The sequence below is a fragment of the Panulirus ornatus genome, chromosome 51 (genome assembly GCF_036320965.1).
Source record: "Panulirus ornatus isolate Po-2019 chromosome 51, ASM3632096v1, whole genome shotgun sequence".
NCBI classification, from domain to species: domain Eukaryota; kingdom Metazoa; phylum Arthropoda; class Malacostraca; order Decapoda; family Palinuridae; genus Panulirus; species Panulirus ornatus.
In genome coordinates this window covers 8,542,894-8,563,277 of record NC_092274.1, presented here as the reverse complement: position 1 = coordinate 8,563,277, position 20,384 = coordinate 8,542,894, and the positions used below count along the sequence as shown (strand labels likewise).

General features: G+C 45.7%; 1 protein-coding gene across 1 annotated transcript in view; it reads left to right on the top strand.

Annotated features, from left to right (window-relative positions):
- Positions 1-4,599: 4,599 nt before the first annotated feature.
- LOC139764922 (uncharacterized) overlaps positions 4,600-20,384 on the top strand; it is a 102,170-nt gene continuing 86,385 nt past the window's right edge. The window contains exon 1 of the mRNA XM_071692001.1: positions 4,600-4,934. The gene's annotated coding sequence lies outside the window, so the exon portion shown is untranslated. The remainder of the gene's footprint in view (positions 4,935-20,384) is intronic.

The following is a 20,384-nucleotide window of genomic DNA, read 5'->3' as shown; positions in this document are numbered from 1 at the left end:
CCACACGTACCAGCTGTTGGCTCCGTCCACACACACACACACACCAGTTATCTGTCACTTCCAAACAGACGTTTTCTGTTGCAACGGCACATAACAGACAGAGACGGGAACAGAAATGAACAGCAACTTTGGCCAGGATGAACGAAAACGGAGGACGGGTTTGCCTCATTGAGGGGTCTAAGGTCACGTGACGATCCCTCTGAGCCATTGGCTCGTTAGTAATCGCCTAGTTGACCCCTGGGTGAGAGATCAGTAACCAGCTGACCTGGTTATCATGTCTCATACTGACGACCCACAGATGGTAAACACTGGGAGTTGTTACGCCCTGAAGCACTGGTCGCGTATGTCAATTTTCGACCGTATGTGTGTGACGGTCAAGTTTGCTCGACCGTACGTGTGTGACGGCCAAGATCGATCACCCGTACACATGTGTGACGGCCAAGATCGCTCTACCGTACACGTGTGTGACGGCCAAGATCGATCACCCGTACACGTGTGTGACGGCCAAGATCGCTCGACCTTGCGTGTGCGACGGCCAAGATCGCTCGACCGTACGTGTGTGTGACGGCCAAGACAGCTTCGACCGTACCTGTGTGACGGCCAAGATCGCTCGACCGTACACGTGTGTGACGGCCAAGATCGCTCGACCGTACACGTGTGTGACGGCCAAGATCGCTCGACCGTACGTGTGTGTGACGGCCAAGATCGTTCGACCGTACACGTGTGTGACGGCCAAGATCACTCGACCGTGCACGTGTGTGACGGCCAAGATCGCTCGACCGTAAACGTGTGTGACGGCCAAGATCGCTCGACCGTACGTGTGTGTGACGGCCAAGATCGCTCGACCGTACACGTATGTGACGGCCAAGACCGCTCGACCGTGCACGTGTGTGACGGCCAAGATCGTTCGACCGTACGTGTGTGTGACGGCCAAGATCGCTCGACCGTGCACGTGTGTGATGGCCAAGATCGCTTCAACCGTACGTGTGTGACGGCGAAGATCGCTCGACCGTACGTGTGTGTGACGGCCAAGATCGTACGACCGTACACATGTATGACGGCCAAGATCGCTCGACCGTACACGTGTGTGATGGCCAAGACAGCTTCGACCGTACGTGTGTGACGGCCAAGATCGCTCGACCGTGCGTATGTGACGGCCAAGATCGATCAACCGTACACGTGTGTGACGGCCAAGATTGCTCGACCGTGCGTGTGCGATGGCCAAGATCGCTCGACCGTACGTGTGTGTGACGGCCAAGATCGCTCGACCGTACACGTGTGTGACGGCCAAGATCGCTCGACCGTACACGTGTGTGACGGCCAAGACAGCTTCGACCATACGTGTGCGACGGCCAAGATCGCTCGACCGTACGTGTGTGACGGCCAAGATCGCTCGACCGTACACGTGTGTGACGGCCAAGATCGATCGACCGTACGTGTGTGACGGCCAAGATCGCTCGACCGTACACGTGTGTGACGGCCAAGATCGATCGAAGTTACGTGTGTGACGGCCAAGATCGCTCGACCGTACATGTGCGTGACGGCCAAGATCGCTCGACCGTACACGTGTGTGACGGCCAAGATCGCTTCGACCGTACGTGTGTGACGGCCACGATCGTTCGACCGTACGTGTGTGACGGCCAAGATCGTTCGACCGTACGTATGTGACGGCCAAGATCGCTCGACCGTACACGTGTGTGACGGCCAAGATCGCTCGACCATACACGTGTGTGACGGCCAAGATCGCTCGACCATACGTGTGTGACGGCCAAGATCGCTCGACCGTGCGTGTGTGACGGCCAGGATCGCTCGACCGTGCACGTGTGTGACTGCCAAGATCGCTTCGACTGTTCACGTGTGTGACGGCCAAGATCGTTCGACCGTACGTGTGTGACGGCCAAGATCACTCGACCGTGCACGTGTGTGACGGCCAAGATCGCTCGACCGTACTGTGCGTGTGACGGCCAAGATCGTACGACCGTACACGTGTGTGACGGTCAAGATCGCTCGACCGTACACGTGTGTGACGGCCAAGATCGCTCGACCGTCCGTGTGTGTGACGGCCAAGATCGCTCGACCGTGCACGTGTGTGACGGCCAAGATCGCTTCGACCGTACGTGTGTGACGGCCAAGATCGCTCGACCGTACACGTGTGTGACGGCCAAGATCGCTTCGACCGTACGTGTGCAACGGCCAAGATCGCTCGACCGTACGTGTGTGTGACGGCCAAGATCGCTCGACCGTGCACATGTGTGACGGCCAAGATCGCTCGACCGTACGTGTGTGACGGCCAAGATCGCTCGACTGTACACGTGTGTGACGGCCAAGATCGCTCGACCAGTGTGTCACGGCTAAGATCGCTCGACCAGTGTGTCACGGCTAAGATCGCTCGACCGTACACGTGTGTGACGGCCAAGATCGCTCGACCAGTGTGTCACGGCCAAGATCGCTCGACCAGTGTGTCACGGCTAAGATCGCTCGACCGTGCACGTGTGTGACGGCCAAGATCGCTCGACCGTACACGTGTGTGACGGCCAAGATCGTTCGACCGTACGTGTGTGACGGCCAAGATCGCTCGACCGTACACGTGTGTGACGGCCAAGATCGCTTCGACCGTACGTGTGCAACGGCCAAGATCGCTCGACCGTCCGTGTGTGTGACGGCCAAGATCGCTCGACCGTGCACGTGTGTGACGGCCAAGATCGTTCAACCGTACACATGTGTGACGGCCAAGATCGCTCGACCGTACACGTGTGTGACGGCCAAGATCGCTCAACCGTACACGTGTGTGACGGCCAAGATCGCTCGACCGTACGTGTGTGACGGCCAAGATCGCTCGACCGTACACGTGTGTGACGGCCAAGATCGCTCGACCAGTGTGTCACGGCCAAGATCGCTCGACCAGTGTGTGACGGCCAAGATCGCTCGACCATACGTGTGTGACGGCCAAGATCGCTCGACCAGTGTGTGACGGCCAAGTATTCATGTACCCAGAGACACTTAGCTCAAAGGTCCTGCTAGCTAGGGTACAGCAGGTCCTTGTGACGCCAAGACGCATGTTACGCATCTGGCGTACAATGGCAACAGAGAGAGATTATCCCGGGCCAGTGGTGCTGCAGCTGGCCAGTGTTGCCAACTGTCCCACTTTGTCTCGTGACGCATGATATGATATCCTGCATGCGCCAGAGACAATCCCTAGTGACACTTGTAAGATATCATGGAGAGTGAGAGAGCCCTAGTGACACTTGTAAGATATCATGGAGAGTGAGAGAGCCCTAGTGACACTTGTAAGATATCATGGAGAGTGAGAGAGCCCTAGTGACACTTGTAAGATATCATGGAGAGTGAGAGATCCCTAGTGACACTTGTAAGATATCATGGAGAGTGAGAGAGCCCTAGTGACACTTGTAAGATATCATGGAGAGTGAGAGATCCCTAGTGACACTTGTAAGATATACAGAGTGAGAGATCCCTAGTGACACTTGTAAGATATCATGGAGAGTGAGAGATCCCTAGTGACACTTGTAAGATATCATGGAGAGTGAGAGAGCCCTAGTGACACTTGTAAGATATACAGAGTGAGAGATCCCTAGTGGCACTTGTAAGATATCATGGAGAGTGAGAGAGCCCTAGTGGCACTTGTAAGATATCATGGAGAGTGAGAGAGCCCCAGTGGCACTTGTAAGATATCATGGAGAGTGAGAGAGCCCTAGTGACACTTGTAAGATATACAGAGTGAGAGATCCCTAGTGGCACTTGTAAGATATCATGGAGAGTGAGAGAGCCCTAGTGGCACTTGTAAGATATCATGGAGAGTGAGAGAGCCCTAGTGGCACTTGTAAGATATCATGGAGAGTGAGAGATCCCTAGTGACACTTGTAAGATATACAGAGTGAGAGATCCCTAGTGACACTTGTAAGATATCATGGAGAGTGAGAGATCCCTAGTGACACTTGTAAGATATACAGAGTGAGAGATCCCTAGTGGCACTTGTAAGATATCATGGAGAGTGAGAGAGCCCTAGTGACACTTGTAAGATATCATGGAGAGCGATAAATCCCTAGTGACACTTGTAAGATATCATGGAGAGCGATAAATCCCTAGTGACACTTGTAAGATATCATGGAGAGCGATAAATCCCTAGTGACACTTGTAAGATATCATGGAGAGTGAGAGATCCCTAGTGACACTTGTAAGATATACAGAGTGAGAGATCCCTAGTGACACTTGTAAGATATCATGGAGAGTGAGAGATCCCTAGTGACACTTGTAAGATATCATGGAGAGCGATAAATCCCTAGTGACACTTGTAAGATATCATACACAGTGAGAGATACCGAATGACGTAAGATATACAGAGTGAGAGACTCCTAGTGTTAAGTTATCTATTTATCAATAAATGATTTATTTATCCATTACATCTTATTCAGTTTTCTTTGATGAATATTGATCAGTCTTTTAAGTTACATTATCCAGTGTACATTATATTGTTTTGAGGGTCTTATTATTGTATGTTATAAAAAATTTTGCTTATTAGGGTGTAAAAAAATTAAGAATAAACATTATTAATATCATTTCAAATTATGGAAGGACAAAACATATGTTAGAGACAAGAAAAAGTAAATAAAAAGCATTATATACGAGAAGGAAATATGACCCCATTTGTTTACTACCCAGCTGTCCCTCACGCAGGCTGGCCATTGAGGAAGAACGAGTTGCAAAACCGTTGGAGTTATCTGTTTTAATGGACCTGTGAGGTGATTATACACTCGTTGATATAAGGGATGGAGGGAGTATGTGATATTGAGGCCTGTCAGGGAGATGAATATATGGTAGCCTTCTGTCCAGGATATGAATATGTGAGAAGACAGTCCAGGGGAATGAAATTACCAAACCAAGTGGATGTAATTCAAGCTGGCTCAAGTGATGTATAGGTTAGTATACTCTACTATGATCTCTTGTATTATTCTTTATATTTGTATATATATTTTCTTTATTTCTTTGAGTCCACGGGGAAAATGAAACACGATAAGTTCCCAAGTGCACTTTCGTGTCATAATCACATCATCAGGGGAGACGCAAGAGAGAAATATAACTGTCACTTGATATACAACGAAGAGACGAAGTTAGGACACATGTTTACCAGATGGCGTCCTAGCTACGTCTCTTCGTTGTATATCAACTGACTGTTATATTTCTCTCTTGTGTCTCCCCTGATGATGTGATTATGACACTAAAGTGCACTTGGGAACTTATCCTGTTTCATTTTCCCCGTGGACTCATAGGAATATCTTGATCACGCGCAAAATTGTGATCCTTTCCAATATTTTATATATATATATATATATATATATATATATATATATATATATATATATATATATATATATATCCCTGGGGATAGGGGAGAAAGAATACTTCCCACGTATTCCCTGCGTGTCGTAGAAGGCGACTAAAAGGGGAGGGAGCGGGGGGCTGGAAATCCTCCCCTCTCGTTTTTTTTAATTTTCCAAAAGAAGGAACGGAGAACGAGGCCAGGTGAGGATATTCCCTCAGAGGCCCAGTCCTCTGTTCTTAACGCTACCTTGCTAACGCGGGAAATGGCGAATAGTATGAAAGAAAAAAAAAAAAAAAAAAAAATATATATATATATATATATATATATATATATATATATATATATATATATATATATATATATATATATATATGTGTGTGTGTGTGTGTGTGTGTGTATTTATATATGTGTGGCGATGGGAATGAATAAAGGCAGACAGTATGAATTATGTACAGGTGAATATATGTATATGTCTGTGTATATATATATATATATATATATATATATATATATATATATATATATATATATATATATATATATATACGTTGAGATGTATAGGTATGTATATATGCGTGTGTGGACGTGTATGTATATACATGTGTATGTGAGTGGGTTGGGCCATTCTTTCGTCTGTTTCCTTGCGCTATCTCGCTAACGCGGGAGACAGCGACAAAGCAAAAAATAAAAAATAAATTACTATACTTTGTCGCTGTCTCCCGCGTTAGCGAGGTAGCGCAAGGGAACAGACGAGAGAATGGCCCAACCCACCCACATACACATGTATATGGAGAAGATTTTTCTCTAAACAAATAAGTGACATGCAGGGAGAATTAATGGATGACATGCAGAGGGATTAATGAATGACATGCAGAGAGAATTAATGGATGACATGCAGAGAGAATTAATGAATGACATGCAGAGAGAATTAATGGATGACATGCAGAGAGAATTAATGAATGATATGCAGAGAATTAATGGATGACATGCAGAGAGAATTAATGGATGACATGCAGAGAGAATTATTGAATGACATACAGAGAGAATTAATGGATAACATACAGAGAGAATTAATGGATGACATGCAGAGAGAATTAATGAATGACATATAGAGAGAATTAATGGATGACATGCAGAGAGAATTAATGGATCATATGCAGAGAGAATTAATTGATGACATGCAGAGAGAATTAATGGATCACATGAAGAGAGAATTAATGGATGACATGTAGAGAGAATTAATGGATCACATGCAGAGAGAATTAATGTATCACATGCAGAGAGAATTAATGGATCAGATGCAGAGAGAATTAATTGATGACATGCAGAGAGAATTAATGGATCACATGCAGAGAGAATTAATTGATGACATGCAGAGAGAATTAATGGATCACATGCAGAGAGAATTGAGTGATGACATGCAGAGAGAATTAATGGATCACATGCAGAGAGAATTAATGGATGACATGAAGAGAGAATTAATGGATCACATGCAGAGAGAATTAATGGATGACATGAAGAGAGAATTACTGGATCACATGCAGAGAGAAGTAATTGGTGAAATGCAGAGAAAATTAATTGATCACATTTAGAGAGAATTAATTGATAACATGCAGAGAGAATTAATGGATCACATGCCGAGAGAATTAATGGATCACATGCAGAGAGAATTGAGTGATGACATGAAGAGAGAATTAATGGATCACATGCAGAGAGAATTAATTGATGACATGCAGAGAGAATTAATGGATTACATGCAGAGAGAATTAATGAGTGACATACAGAGAGAATTAATGGATGACATGCAGAGAGAGTTAATGGATCATATGCAGAGAGAATTAATTGATGACATGCAGAGAGAATTAATGGATCAAATGCAGAGAGAATTGATGACATGCAGAGAGAATTAATGGATCACATGCAGAAAGAATTAATTGATCACATGCAGAGAGAATTAATGGATCACATGCAGAGAGAATTAATGAATGACATACAGAGAGAATTAATGGATGACATGCAGAGAGAATTAATGGATCACATGCAGAGAGAATTGAGTGATGACATGCATAGAGAATTAATGGATCATATGCAGAGAGAATTAATTGATGACATGGAGAGAGAATTAATGGATCACATGCAGAGAGATTTAATGGATGACATGGAGAGAGAATTAATGGATCACATGCAGAGAGAATTAATGGATCACATGCAGAGAGAATTAATTGATGACATGCAGAGAGAATTAATGGATCACATGCAGAAAATTAATTGATGACATGCAGAGAGAATTAATGGATCACATGCAGAGAGAATTGAGTGATGACATGCAGAGAGAATTAATGGATCACATGCAAAGAGAATTAATGGATGACGTGAAGAGAGAATTAATGGATCACATGCAGAGAGAATTAATGGATGACATGAAGAGAGAATTAATGGATCACATGCAGAGAGAATTAATTGGTGACATGCAGAGAAAATCAATTGATGACATGCAGGGAGAATTAATTGATGACATGCAGAGAGAATTAATGGGTCACATGCAGAGAGAATTAATGGATCACATGCAGAGAGAATTGAGTGATGACATGAAGAGAGAATTAATGGATCACATGCAGAGAGAATTAATTGATGACATGCAGAGAGAATTAATGGATCACATGCAGAGAGAATTAATGGATCACATGCAGAGTGAATTAATTGGTGACATGCAGAGAGAATTAATGGATGACATGCAGAGAGAATGAATGGATCACATGCAGAGAGAATTGATTGATGACATGCAGGGAGAATTAATGGATGAAACTGACTTGGCTATGTTGGTCCAGAGTAAATTTAAGGGTAAGGCTGAAAAGGCCTTACGGTTGTTACGGAAGCAGTATTTAAAACTGTGGAATTGGATGCAGAAGCACATAGGAGAAGGTTTAGGGACATCAAGAATGTGGAATGACATTTGATAGCTGGTGTAAATTTGAAAAGATAGAGATAGTGGAAGAGCAGAGACAACTAATCCTGTAGGTACAGATCAAAAATGACTTACAACCTGAAATATATTATGAAATATGCAAGAGTGGAGTGAAAAATGTGACGGAAGCAGCCAGGATGGCTGACCAGTTAGAATTAATTAACAAATATTGTAAGAAAGAAATAACCTGGAAATAGATTAATAGACAGAATAATGACAAACCTTATAGATATCCACACTGTTCAAATGTTCAACAGCCTAGTCAACATTATTTTGTGGAAGGTTCACATAGCTATGAGTCTCAAAATATTACTGGAAATAGATTCCCAAGACATACACAATACAGGTATTCAAGGTTTCAGTTTAGTCGTAACCCTGATGTTAGTAGACACGAGAGACCACCAATGAAATATTTGGGATGTGGAGAATTTGGTCATGGTAAATATCAATGTCAAAAATCACCAAAGACTCTAGGATTAAATGTTGCTTGGGAACAGAATCATGATATTAGTGAGGTAAGAAGTATTGAGTATAATGTGAGTAAACCAAAATGTGCAATTTATGAGCCATATATTACTGAAAGAAAGGTTGGAATTAAAGGTATTCCTCAGAAGAAAAATTTTGATATTGAGAGATACTGGGGCAAGTCAGAGTTTAATTCTGAAAGATGTATGAGAGTGGACAAAGGAGTCTTACTTTGGGAGAAAAATACATGTAAAAGGGTTATGGTTAGGCAAGTCTATCCCAGTGCATTATATAAATCTTGAGAGTGGATTTGTGAGTGGCAGAGTAAAGGTTAGGATATGTGAGGAATTTCCTATGCCTGGAGTACACATGCTATTGAGGAATGATTTGACTGACTAAGTAGTCCCAGAGCCTATTATGAGTAATAATCCATTTGATGTAGATACAGTTGTAAAGGTGAACCACATGACAGATAAAACTAGCAAATCAGACTGATAGTAATGTAGTGTAGTGAAGTGATTTATCCAGCATGTGCTATAACCAGGTCAATGTTAAAGAGAGGAGAAGAAATTGATTATAATTTAGATGAATTATTTAATGAGTATGTAACTAGAGATAATTCAGAAAAGATTGGAAATGAGAAGAGCACTGTGGGATTAAGAATTGATGTATTTTCAGGTTTTTTGTGGACAAGGAAGAGTTGACCAAATTACAGAAAGGTGATGAGAGTGTAAGAATGTTGCAGTGAAGCTGCTAGAAATAGGAATGAGAGTGATGTGTCAGTTGGATTTTATGTACCAAATGGTGTGTTGAGAAAATGGAGGCCTGCTCATGTTCCAGCATCTGATCACTGGGAAGTCAGAAAGCAGATAGTTGTTCCAAAGAATTGTAGGGTACATGTAATTGCTTTATCTCATAGTTCTTGTCTGTCTCAACATTTGGGAATTAGGAAGATAATTGTTAGGTTATTACCTTATTTTTATTGGCTGAATATGAAGAAAGATGTGTCCCAATATTGTAAGACTTGTTAATTACGTCAGAGAGTAGGTAAACCCAACCAGACTATACAGCCAGCACCATTGCAGCAAATTCCTGCTTTTTGTAAACCTTTAGCAAAATTGTAATTGATTGTGTGGGTCCTCTACCTAAAACACATAAAGGAAATCAGTAATTATTAAAAATAATGTGTGCATTCACCAGATTTCCAGAAGCAGTACCATTACGTAGCATACGTTCTAAAAATATTTTAAGAGATTTAGCGAAATATTTCTGGGTGGGTATGCCTGAAATTATAGTCAACTTGGGAAGAAATTTCACTCCAGGAATGTTGAAGAAAATATTAAAGGGATTACATATAGCGTTGCTTCCCTAGATACATATGTATTTAGGGAAGCGGTGACAGCTTGCACAAAAGATGCTTGTGGCATGAGAAAGGTGGGAGGTGGGCAGATTAGAAACGATAGTGAGTGATGGGATGAAGAAGTAGGCTTGTTAGTGAAAGAGAAGAGAGAGGCATTTGAACAATTTTTACAGGGAAATAGTGCAAATGACTGGGAGATGTATAAAAGAAAGAGGCAGGAGGTCAAGAGGTGAAAAAGAGGGTGAGAGAGTATCATTGAATTTTAGGGAGAATAAAAAGATGTTTTGGAAGGAGGTAAATAAAGTGCATAGGACAAGAGAACAAATGGGAACATTGGTGAAGGGGGCTAATGGGGAGTTAACAACAGGTAGTGGTGAAGTGAGAAGGAGATGTAGTGAGTATATTAAAGGTTTGTTGAATGGATGATATAGGGTGTTTTGGTTGAGGTGGTGTGCAAAGTGAGAGAGTCAGGGAGAATGATTTGATAAACAGAAAAGAGGTAGTGAAAGCTTTGTACAAAGGCAAAGTTTATAAAGGTGAGTGTTCAAATTATGGAGGTATAAGTTTGTTGAGTATTCCTGGGAAATTATATGGGAGGGAATTGATTGAGAGGGGTAAAGGCATGTACTGAGCATCAGATTGGGGAAGAGCAGAGTGTGGTTTCAGAAGTGGTAGAGGATGTGGGGACCATGTGTTTGCTTTGAAGAATGCATGTGAGAAATACTTAGAAAAACGGATGGATTTGTGTGTAGCATTTATAGATTTGGAGAAGGCATATGATAGGGTTGACAGAGATGCTTTTTGAAAGGTATTAAGAGTATATTGTGTGGGAGGTAAGTTGCTAGAAGCAGTGAAATTTTTTTTTCCAAGGATGTAAGGCATATGTACGAGTAGGAAGAGAGGAAAGTGATTGGTTCCCAGTGAAGGTTGGTTTGCGGCAGGGGTGCCTAATGTCTCCATGGTTGTTTAATTTGTTTATGGATGGGGTGGTTAGGGAGGTGAATGCACGTTTTGGAGAGAGGGGCATGTATGCAGTCTGTTGTGGATGAGAGGGCTGGGGAAGTGAGTCAGTTGTTGTTCGCTGATGATACAGCGCTGTTGGCTGGTTCAGGTGAGAAACTGCAGAAGGTGGTGACTGAGTTTGGTAAAGTGTGTGAAAGAAGAAAGCTGAGAGTAAATGTGAATAAGAGCAAGGTTATTAGGTTCAGTAGGGTTGAGGGACAAGTTAATTGAGAGCTAAGTTTGAATGGAGAAAAACTGGAAGAAGTGAAGTGTTTTAGATATCTAGGAGTAGATTTAGCAGAGATGGAACCATGGAAGTGGAAGTGAGTCACAGGATGGGGGAGGGGGCAAAGGTTCTGGAGTGTTGAAGAATGTGTGGAAGGTGATAACATTATCTCGGAGAGCAAAAATGGGTACGTTTGAAGGAATAGTGGTTCCAACAATGTTATGTGGTTTCAAGTCATGGGTTATAGATAGGGTTGTGCAGAGGAGGGTGGATGTATTGGAAATGAAATGTTTGAGGACAATATGTGGTGTGAGGTGGTTTGATCGAGTAAGTAATGGAAGGGTAAGAGAGATGTGTGGTAATAAAAAGAGTGTGGTTTGAGAGCAGAAGAGGGTGTATTGAAATGCTTTGGTCACATGGAGAGAATGAGTGATAAAAAGAGTGTGGTTTGAGAGCAGAAGAGGATGTATTGAAATGGTTTGGTCACATGGAGAGAATGAGTGAGGAAAGATTGACATAGAGGATACATGTGTCAGAGGTGGAGGGAACGAGAAGTGAGAGACCAAATTGGAGATGGAAGGATGGAGTGAAAAAGATATTAAGCGATTGGGGCCTGAACATACAGGAGGGTGAAAGGTGTGCAAGGAATAGAGTGAATTGGAACAATGTAGTATAGAGGGGTCGATGTGCTTTCAATGAATTGAACCAGGGCATGTGAAGTGTCTGGGGGTAAACCGTGGAAAGTTTTGTGGAGCCTGGATGTGGAAAGGGAGCTGTGGTTTTGGTGCATTACACGTGACAGCTAGAGACTTGAGTGTGAACAAATGTGGCCTTTGTTGTCTTTTCCTAGTGCTACCTCATGCGCACACAGGGTGTGTGTGTGTTTGTGTGTGTGTGTGTGAGTGTGTGTGTGTGTGTGCTATTTCATGTGTGGCGGGGTGGCGACAGGAATGGATGAGGGCACCAAGTATGAATATGTACATGTGTATATATTTATGTGTCTGTGTATGTATATGTATGTATGCGTTGAAATGTATAGGTATGTATCTGTGCGTATGTGGGCGTTTATGCAAGTACATACGTATGTGGGTGGGTTGGGCCATTCTTTCATCTGTTTCCTTGCACTACCTCGCTGACGTGGGAGACATTGACTAAGTATGATAGATGAATATAGATAAATAGATAACATATAGCACATACGATGTCAAGTGCTCATCACCCACAGAGCCAAGGAGTTGTGAAGAGATTCCATCAGACTTTGAAAAATACTTTGAGATTGTAATGTGAGGAATTGTCAGTAGACTGGGATGAGGGTCTGCCTTTAGCATTGTTTTCCATTGGAGATTCAGTACACAAGTCTACAGGTTTTAGTCCATTTGAGTCAGTGGATGGACATGAAATAAGAGGTCCATTGAGTATGTTGAAAGAGAAATGGTTAGGGAAGAGTGATTCTCCTGGATTATTGAAGTATGTATCTGATTTTAAAAGCAGATTGTGTCGAGCTAGAGAGATTGCTGCAGAAAATTTGAAAGGATGTCAAGAAGATATGAAGTTATGGTATGTCAAAACAAATCTAGAAACAGAGAGTTCAAACCAGGTGATTGAGTGTTGGTATTATTGCCTTCTCAGACAGGAAATCCTCTGAGAGCAAGGATTTATGACCCCTGGGTTATTGAGAGGAGAGTGGATGATTTGAACTACATTGTGAATACTCCAGAATGATGCAAGCCAAGCCAATTGTGTCACATAAGCATGATAAAACCTTATCATGATGGAAATTGTACAAAGGATGATGAGGTTACAAATGTGTCTTGTGCATGTGGTCTGTCTGATGATGCAGAGGATGTGGATGGAAGTGAGAATGTAAAGTTGAGAGATGTGAAGACCAGTTGTTAAAAAATTCAGATAAGTTAGATAGTTTGGAAAAGAAGCTTGATCATTTAGAAACTGAGAGAAGAGATGAGATCATGCAAATAATGAATGAGTTTAGGTGTTTGTTCTTTTTGATGCTCCTAGGAGAACTGATGTATTGCTGCATGATGTCGAAATTGACGATGCAACACCTATCAAGCAGCACCCATGTGGAGTGAATCTTAAAATGAGAGAGATAATGAGAAAAGAAATACAGTATATGCTTGATAATGATCTGATTGAAAAAAGTAATAGTCTTTGAAGTTCGCCTTGTAGACCTGATGGTATTTCCTACAGATATTGTACTGACTTCAGAAAGGTAAATAGAATAACTAAAGCTGACACGTACCCTTTTCCAAGAGTAGATGTTTGTATTGATCAGATAGGAGATGCTAAATTTGTAACTAAGTTAGACTTATTGAAAGGGTATTGAGAAGTATCTTTGACTGAAAGTGCAGAAGAAATTTCTGCATTTGTAACTATGGATGGTTTGTATCAGTATAAAGTGTTACCCTTTGGTATGAAAAACAGTGGGAGTACTTTCCAAAATTAGTAAATCAAGTATTGTGTGATGTTAAAGATTGTTTTGTATATATAGATGATATAGTATTGTATTCAAAAACTTGGGAAGAACATTTGTATTTATTAAGGGAAGTATTTATTAGGTTGCACAAAGCAAATCTAATGGTAAACCTTGTAAAGAGTGAATTTGCTAGAGCAACTGTAGAATATCCAGGTTATTTTGTAGGTCAGGGATGTCTCAAATCAGTCAATGTTAAGGTGGAAAGTATTGTAAAATTTCCATCACCTACAAATAAGAAAGCGTTATTGAGATTTCTGGGTATGGTTGGATATTATCATAGGATTTGTAAAAAAAAAAATTCAATCATTGCTTTACCATTAATCAACTTATCGTCAAAGAAAGTCAAATCTATGGAGTTATCAGTGTGATAAGGCCTTTGAGAAACTGACTACTCCAAATTATGATTAGACCATTTAAATTGTATATAGATGTGATTGATTTTGGACTGGTAGTCTTAATGCAGGAGAAAGATGACATTGATTTTTGAATTTGTTATTTTCCAAAGGAGTTTCTGTCTTATCAGAAAGGCTACAGCACTATTGAAAAGGAAACATTTGCCTATATTTTAAGTTTAAATGATTTTGATGTATATTTGAAGAGGAGTAGGTAGGCCGATCCAAGTGTTTACGAATCACAATCCCCTTCTGATATTTTTGCATAAGATGAAAAAATGTAAACTAACGTTTAAAAAGGTGGAGTCTGTTGTTACAAGATTATAATTTGATTATATTAAGCATATAAGAGGAATTGATAATGTTATAGCTGATGAACTGACTCGTATACCAGTAAGGCATGAGTTGGCTAGTGGCTGACTCATGTCTCTTTTGGGAGGGGGATGTTACAGATATCGCCCCTATTTACCAATGAATGTTTTAGGCATCCATCATATTTTATTCAGTTTTCTTTGGGGAATGATACGATCACTTTTTTAAGTTACATTATCCAGTTTACATTATATTGTTCTGAGAGTCTTATTATTGTATGTTATAATGAGAGATTTTGTTTATTAGAGTATAAACAAATTAAGAGTAGATATTTTCAATATTATTAAAAATTATGGAAGGACAAAACATGTGTTAGAGACAAGAGAAAGTAAATAGGAAGCATTGCATTATATACGAGAAGGAAATATGATTACATTTGCTTACAAGCCAGCTCTCTCTCTCTCTCTCTCTCTCTCTCTCTCTCTCTCTCTCTCTCTCTCTCTCTCTCTCTCTCTCTCTCAAAATGGCCATAGAGGAAGAACGTGACACAAATCTGTTGGAGTTGTCTGTTTTAATGGGCCTATGGGTTGACTATACACCCTTTAATGTAAGGGGTGGAGGCAGTATGTAAAAACCTATTGTGGTGAGTGGAGGAGACTGGGTAGTGGCATGTTGAGGCAACACCTCACTATACCTGTTATGGTGGGTGGAGAATGGGTAGTGGCATGTTGAGGCAACACTTCACTATACCTGTTGTGGTGGGTGGAGGAGACTGGGTAGTGGTGTATTGAGGCAACACTTCACTATACCTGTTATGGTGGGTGGAGGAGACTGGGTAGTGGTGTATTGAGGCAACACTTCACTATACCTGTTATGGTGGGTGGAGGAGACTGGGTAGTGGTGTAATGAGGCAACACTTCACTATACCTGTTGTGGTGGATGGAGGAGACTGGGTAGTGGTGTAATGAGGCAACATTTCACTGTACCTGTTGTGGTGGTTGGAGGAGACTGGGTAGTGGTGTATTGAGGCAACACTTCACTTTACCTGTTGTAGTGGGTGGAGGAGACTGGGTATTAGTGTAATGAGGCAACACTTCACTATGCCTGTTGTGGTGGTTGGAGGAGACTGGGTAGTGGTGTATTGAGGCAACACTTCACTATACCTGTTGTGGTGGTGGGTGGAGGAGACTGGGTAGTGGCGTGTTGAGGCAACACTTCACTATACCTGTTATGGTGGGTGGAGGAGACTGGGTAGTGGTGTATTGAGGCAACACTTCACTATACCTGTTGTGGTGGGTGGAGGAGACTGGGTAGTGGTGTATTTAGGCAACACCACTATACCTGTTGTGGTGGTTGAAGGAGAGTGGGTAGTGGTGTATTGAGGCAATACTTCACTATACCTGTTGTGGTGGGTGGAGGAGACTGGGTAGTTGTGTATTAAGGCAACACTTCACTATACCTGTTGTGGTGGTGGGTGGAGATTGGGTAGTGGTGTATTGAGGAAACACTTCACTATACCTGTTGTGGTGGTTGAAGGAGAGTGGGTAGTGGTGTATTGAGGCAATACTTCACTATACCTGTTGTGGTGGGTGGTGGAGACTGGGTAGTGGTGTAATGAGGCAACACTTCACTATACCTGTTGTGATGGTGGGTGGAGGAGACTGGGTAGTGGTGTATTGAGGCAGTACTTCACTATACCTGTTATGGTGGTGGGTGGAGACTGGGTAGTGGTGTATTGAGGTAACACTTCACTGTACCTGTTGTGGTGGTTGGAGGAGAGTGGGTAGTGGTGTATTGAGGCAACACTTCACTATACCTGTTGTGGTGGTGGGTGGAGACTGGGTAGTGGTGTATTGAGGTAACACTTCACTATACCTGTTGTGGTGGGTGAACGAGACTGGGTAGTGGTGTATTGAGGCAACACTTCACTGTACCTGTTGTGGTGGGTGGAGGAGACTGGGTAGTGGTGTATTGAGGTAACACTTCACTGTACCTGTTGTGGTGGGTGAACGAGACTGAGTAGTGGTGTATTGAGGCAACACTTCACTATGCCTGTTGTGGTGGGTGGAGGAGACTGGTTAGTGGTGTGCTGAGGCAACACTTCACTCTACCTGTTGTGGTAGGTGTAGGAGACTGGGTAGTGGTGTATTGAGGCAACACTTCACTATACTTGTGGTGGGTGGAGGAGACTGGGTAGTGGTGTATTGAGGCAACACTTCTTTATACCTATTGTGGTGGATGGAGGAGACTGGGTAGTGGTATGTTGAGGCAACACTTCATTATACCTGTTGTGGTGGGTGGAGGAGACTGGGAAGTGGCGTGTTGAGGCAACACCTCACTATACCTGTTGTGGTGGGTGGAGGAGACTGGGTAGTGGTGTGCTGAGGCAACACATCACTATGCCTGTTGTGGTGGTGGGTGGAGGAGACTGGGTAGTGGCGTGTTGAGGCAACACTGCACTATACCTGTTGTGGTGGTTGGAGGAGACTGGGTAGTGGCCTGTTGAGGCAACACTTCTATATACCTATTGTGGTGGGAGGAGGTGACTGGGTAGTGGCGTGTTGAGGCAACACTTCACTATACCTGTTGTGGTGGGTGGAGGAGACTGGGTAGTGGCGTGTTGAGGCAACACTTCACTATACCTGGTGTGGTGGGTGGAGGCGACTGGGTAGTGGTGTGCTGAGGTAACACTTCACTATACCTGTTGTGGTGGTGGGTGGAGGAGACTGGGTAGTGGCGTGTTGAGGCAACACTGCACTATACCTGTTGTGGTGGTGGCTGGAGGAGACTGGGTAGTGGTGTGCTGAGGCAATGTGTCAGTTGAGTTGAGGCGACTGATAGTTTGGCTGAGGAGAATCATCTTCCTGAGCAGTTGAGCGAGACCCTCCTGTCTCGTGTCCTCAGCTCCAGTGTGGTTGTGTGTAGTGTTGTGCCCCTGGGTTCCCTCCTGTAACGCCTGGCCCAGGTGTTGCATTCGTCTGACCAACTGAATTAAGGGGTTCGACTCCCGGTGTCCCTCGTACGGTTCACTGGTGGCAGTGGAGTTCGAACGTTGGTTCTGGTGTTCATCTTGTTGACCTGTGGTTGGGGTGGGCTGGGTGGTGACCGACACTTGCCCACTGCTGCCCACGCCTTCCCCGCCCACGGTACCCACGCCCCATAGGAGCGCCAGACAACACAAGACGAAGATGTCTTTTCCAAACATCTGTCCTGCGACAGTAGACGGGATCTTGTCCTGCGACAGTGGACGGGATCTTGTCCTGCGACAGTGGACGGGATCTTGTCCTGCGACAGTGGATGGGACTTTGTCCTGCGACAGTAGACGGGATCTTGTCATGCGACAGTAGACGGGATCTTGTCCTGCGACAGTGGACGGGACCTTGTCGTGTGACAGTGGACGGGACCTTGTGGTTAAGGGGAGGGCGCACGGTGGACTGAGGAGTGGGGGGGGGGGAGTGGCTGGCTGGCGCGCCCCACATCCTGTCCCTTCCTCCCCCCCAGGACACCACACCATCCTCTCCCCCAACACAAGGCCCATCCTGGTCTGGGGGAGACCCCAGCACACCACACCATCCACTCCCCCAACACAAGGCCCATCCTGGTCTGGGGGAGACCCCAGCACACCACACCATCCTCTCCCCCAACACAATGTCCATCCTGGTCTGGGGGAGCCCCTAGCACACCACACCATCCTCTCCCCAACACAAGGCCCATCTTGGTCTGGGAGGACCCCAGCACACCACACCATCCTCTCCCCCAACACAAGGCCCATCCTTGTGTGGGGGAGACCCCAGCACACCACACCATCCACTCCCCAACACAAGGCCCATCCTGGTCTGGGGATACCCCAGCACACCACACCATCCTCTCCCCCAACACAAGGCCCATCCTGGTCTGGGGATACCCCAGCACACCACACCATCCTCTCCCCCAACACAAGGCCCATCCTGGTCTGGGGGAGACCCCAGCACACCACACCATCCACTCCCCAACACAAGGCCCATCCTGGTCTGGGGATACCCCAGCACACCACACCATCCTCTCCCCCAACACAAGGCCCATCCTGGTCTGGGGATACCCCAGCACACCACACCATCCTCTCCCCCAACACAAGGCCCATCCTTGTGTGGGGGAGACCCCAGCACACCACACCATTCTCTCCCCCAACACAAGGCCCATCCTGGTCTGGGGATACCCCAGCACACCACACCATTCCTCAACACAAGGCCCATCCTAGCATGGGGGAGACCCCAGCACATCACACCATCCTCTCCCCCAACACAATGTCCATCCTGGTCTGGGGGAGACCCCAGCACACCACACCATCCTCTCCCCCAACACAAGGCCCATCCTGGTCTGGGGGAGACCCCAGCACACCACACCATCCTCTCCCCCAACACAAGGCCCATCCTGGTCTGGGGGAGACCCCAGCACACCACACCATCCTCTCCCCAACACAAGGCCCATCCTGGTCTGGGGGAGACCCCAGCACACCACACCATCCTCTCCCCCAACACAAGGCCCATCCTTGGTGTGGGGGAGACCCCAGCACACCACACCATCCTCTCCCCAACACAAGGCCCATCCTGGTCTGGGGGAGACCCCAGCACACCACACCATCCTCTCCCCAACACAAGGCCCATCCTGGTCTGGGGGAGACCCCAGCACACCACACCATCCTCTCCCCCAACACAAGGCCCATCCTGGTCTGGGGGAGACCCCAGCACACCACACCATCCACTCCCCAACACAAGGCCCATCCTGGTCTGGGGGAGACCCCAGCACACCACACCATCCTCTCCCCCAACACAAGGCCCATCCTGGTCTGGGGGAGACCCCAGCACACCACACCATCCACTCCCCCAACACAAGGCCCATCCTGGTCTGGGGGAGACCCCAGCACACCACACCATCCTCTCCCCCAACACAAGGCCCATCCTGGTCTGGGGGAGACCCCAGCACACCACACCATCCACTCCCCCAACACAAGGCCCATCCTGGTCTGGGGGAGACCCCAGCACACCACACCATCCTCTCCCCCAACACAAGGCCCATCCTGGTCTGGGGGAGACCCCAGCACACCACACCATCCTCTCCCCCAACACAAGGCCCATCCTGGTCTGGGGGAGACCCCAGCACACCACACCATCCTCTCCCCAACACAAGGCCCATCCTGGTCTGGGGGAGACCCCAGCACACCACACCATCCTCTCCCCCAACACAAGGCCCATCCTGGTCTGGGGGAGACCCCAGCACACCACACCATCCTCTCCCCAACACAAGGCCCATCCTGGTCTGGGGGAGACCCCAGCACACCACACCATCCTCTCCCCCAACACAAGGCCCATCCTGGTCTGGGGAGACCCCAGCACACCACACCATCCTCTCCCCCAACACAAGGCCCATCCTGGTCTGGGGGAGACCCCAGCACACCACACCATCCTCTCCCCCAACACAAGGCCCATCCTGGTCTGGGGGAGACCCCAGCACACCACACCATCCTCTCCCCCAACACAAGGCCCATCCTGGTCTGGGGGAGACCCCAGCACACCACACCATCCTCTCCCCCAACACAAGGCCCATCCTGGTCTGGGGGAGACCCCAGCACACCACACCATCCTCTCCCCCAACACAAGGCCCATCCTGGTCTGGGGGAGACCCCAGCACACCACACCATCCTCTCCCCCAACACAAGGCCCATCCTGGTCTGGGGGAGACCCCAGCACACCACACCATCCACTCCCCAACACAAGGCCCATCCTGGTCTGGGGGAGACCCCAGCACACCACACCATCCTCTCCCCCAACACAAGGCCCATCCTGGTCTGGGG